Genomic DNA, 3,689 nt, shown 5'->3' with positions numbered 1-3,689 from the left:
TTCTAACCACTACCGGTCACAATGGGCCCCCCCCAAGAGAGAAAGCTGAAAAGCTGAAATTAATGAAGTCATCTGAGATTGTCACTGGGTCATGAGCAATCTTCAAACATGTCAATCGTGGCAAGTGAACACGAGGTCAGGTTAAGAAGTATACTTTTAAAGTAGTAATTGATGAGTTTGTTTCCATTAAAGCCAGGAGGGTCCATTTATTATCAATTTTCTTTTGCTATAAGATGAATTTAAAATCACGTGACTTTTAAATCCTCTGCCTTTGCAATTTTTCAATCCGTTTCCAAGCGCTGCGTCGTTCTGTGCTCTGAGAGCGCTGGGCTCCCCTCGGGTTTGGGGCTTACATGGGACGGGAAGGCACGACACTTCGCCCACTCCCGCCACCGCCGTCCGCCCTGCTCCCCCCTCTGCATTTTGCAAACACTCCCAGGGACGTTTTTCCAAAACAGCGAATGCAGAAGCTTTTATTTTTCTGGAGTGTCCTCGTGTGTCCTATCGTATACTTCCTCGCGTCATAGTTTATCAAGGCTTGCTTTATAACAGCAGCCGTTCACCGAGGCGTGTGGGACGAGGGACAGAGCCCCGCGCTCAGCCGCGGGCGTGGGGTGGACACCCAGCACTTTCCTCCAGTCCAGGGGTCAGAGCGCCCAAAGCCCTGGCCGAACGCGCAGGCGCGCTCCGCGGATCAGAAAGGGCGAGCTCGCGCGCCCTCTTGTGGCCGTCGGGGCTCAGCGCACGGAGTTTTACAGTGTTGGCGTGTGCCCCCTGCTGGCCGTCTGCTGAATCACTGGACCTGAACTTTCCATTTCCTCCAGAGGACTCCATTTGTGGGTGTGCGTTATTCACCGTATTCTCTTACAATCCCTTTTCGTCGTGTAAAGTGGAAAGCAAGCATGCGCAACCGTTTCCCCCAAACATGGAGCCTTACCTGAATCAGGATGAGGGAGTGGTGGGTTCAGGTGGGACTACTGACTGTGCCCCTGCGTGCGGCCTATCCGCATATCCCACCCCCCACCCCCCAAGCTTTCGCCTGCCCTTCACTCCAGGAGACCGTCAGGCAAATTTTTACCTGCAAGGGACTGCGCATTTTCTACCAAGACTTTGTTGTGGGTGTGGTGGAAGTCCTAAGATCGTTGTGCTTTTACGTGGCTTTCCAGCATCCAGCTATGATTGGTACAAGATTTGGAAGGTCCGACCCTAAGGTTTCATCGAGTGATCACCCTTGATTTCTCGAGCTTTGGCTTTAGTGACAAACGGAGACCACATCACTATTCCATATTTGAGCAGGCCAGCATCGTGCAGGCACTTCTGTGGCCCCTGGGGGCGACAGAACCGCAGGGTCAAGCTTTTGTCTCCTGATTGTGGAGATATTGCTGCTCAGGAGCCGCTCTGTAGGTTCGGGCAGAATCCAGCCGGCGGACTTACCATCAAGTGACTCTGTCAAATGGAGGTATCTTTGCTGAGACTCGCCGGGGTCACCTTCTCCAACAGCTTCTCCAGGGTGGGGGTGTGCTCTCACCCCTCCTCACGCGATGTGTTCTTTGTATTCTCTCGAGGTCTCACCCCGGTCTTTGGGCCTGCCCCCCCCCCTCCCCGAGGGTGAGCCGTGGGACATGTGGGCAGGGATCTGCCACAATAACGGAAACTTAGTTGTCGACGGTCTCTTACAGTACATCCACCAGAGGAGGAACTTTAGAAGACCCTGGGTGGGAGCTCTGGCTTCTGTGACGATTCCCAGACTGGTGATGAGCATATAATAAAAAGCCCGCCGATGCTCTGGCTAAGGATGGCCCTGACAGTCCGCCTCCATTCTTCTAACATCTGAGCCAGGGTATGGACTTGCCTTTGTGTGCTATTAGAAAATCCTGATGAGGCGTGCCTGGGTGGCTCAGTTGGTTAAGCATCTGACTTCAGCTTAGGTCAGATCTCGTGGTTTGTGGGTTCGAACCCCACTCGGGCTCTGTGCTGACAGCTCAGAGCCTGGAACCTGCTTCAGATTCTGTGTCTCCCTCTCTCTCTGCCCCTCCCCCCTCATACTCTGTCTCTCTCTCTCTCAAAATAAATATTTTTTTAAAAAATTTAAAGAAAAAAAATTCTGATGTGCCCTACTACTCACAGCTACAGAAAGACAGATGTTCCTTTTTAACAATTCTGTGGACTTTTCTGGAATATTTAGAAATGTTCATTTCTGGCCCATCCTCAATAGGAATCTTATGGTAAATGAGGAGAGGATGTCTCCTTACCTGTCCTCAAATGGCATTAAGGGCACATGCTTTTGTAAGTTGTCTAAGCAACACAGCTTAGTGACAGTGAGTCTCCCTTGTCATAACTTTGGATTTCGTTCCATCAGCTGCTTTTTTTTTTTATGTTTATTTTTGAGATAGAGAGAGAGAGACAGAGCATGAGTTGGGGAGGGGCAGAAAGAGAGGGAGACACAGAATTGGAAGCAGGCTCCAGGCTCTGAGTTGTCAGCACAGAGCCTGACATGGGGCTCGAACTCACGAACTGTGAGCTCATGACCTGAGCCAAAGTCCCATGCTCAACCGACTGAGCCACCCAGGCGCCCCTCAGCTGCTTTTAACTATAGGCGTTTTGTGGATCTAGGTTTGGGTTTGAATATGCAATATTCTAAGTATATTTTTAGACTCTGATTTACCTGCATCCATTATGTACATATTTTTAAGGATACTAAACCAGCAGACATCCTGGTAGAGTAATGAACCTCATTTGACAGGTTTAATTTCTGAATATATTGAATTAAATCCAAACTATGTACAGAATTTCCTAAAATCACAGGATGTTAAGGGCCAGTAACATCCGTGCCAGAGATTTACTGCTATTAGCTAATTCTAACAGCAAATAACAGTCTGACTCTTCATACGTCAGTGCTTGGAAGCATGTCCCTCCTGAGCTGGAGGGGCAGGGGATTGTTGTACCGTCCGAGTTACCCTACTGAAGGTGCATGGACTCCTTTTACGACGACTGCTTAACGTCTCATTGGTTGTCCTAGAGAAGCTTCCTCTTGCAGCTCAGTAATTCCTGTACTTTCCAGACAGGAAAGTTCCAGAAACTTTAAGAACAATCTCTGAAAGGCCTGCGAGCAAATAGTGCTGAATACTTTTGTTTAAGCCACAGCTTCACTGTCTTAGTCAAAACAGGATGATTGAGGGGCCCCTGGGGGGGGGGCTCAGTCGGTTAATCTCCGACTTCGGCTCAGGTCAGAATCTCAGGGTTGGTGAGTTCGAGCCCCGCCTCGGGCTCTGTGCTGACCGCTCAGAGCCTAGAGTCTGCTTCAGATTCTGTCTCCCTCTCTCTCTCTGCCCTTCCCCCCTCGTGCTCTGTCTCTCTCTCAATGATAAACATTAAAATTTTTTCTTAAAAAAAGAGGGGCACCTGGGTGGCTCAGTCACTTGAGCGTCCAACTTCGGCTCAGGTCATGATCTCAAGGTTCACGAGTTCGAGCCCCGTGTTGGGCTGACAGCTCAGCGCCTGAAGACTGCTAAGGATTCTGCGTCTCTCTCTCTCTCTCTCTCTCTCTCTGGCCCCTTTCCCACTCATACTCTGTCACTTTCTCTCTTTCAAAAATAAATAAACCTTAAAACAATTTTTTTTTTAATTTTAAAAAAGAGTGACTGAAAACAAATGAGAGGTGGTTTGGGGAAGGGGGGGAGGCCACGGGG

General features: G+C 49.5%; 1 pseudogene; it reads left to right on the top strand.

The window, feature by feature from the left end:
* The first annotated feature begins 437 nt into the window (after positions 1-437).
* On the top strand, positions 438-1,846 carry LOC125927668 (mesoderm-specific transcript homolog protein-like; annotated as a pseudogene).
* Positions 1,847-3,689: the final 1,843 nt, after the last annotated feature.

Source organism: Panthera uncia, chromosome E1 (genome assembly GCF_023721935.1).
Source record: "Panthera uncia isolate 11264 chromosome E1, Puncia_PCG_1.0, whole genome shotgun sequence".
Classification (NCBI taxonomy): domain Eukaryota; kingdom Metazoa; phylum Chordata; class Mammalia; order Carnivora; family Felidae; genus Panthera; species Panthera uncia.
The sequence above is the reverse complement of the archived record's forward strand: the minus strand, read 5'-3'. Positions and strand labels throughout refer to the sequence as shown.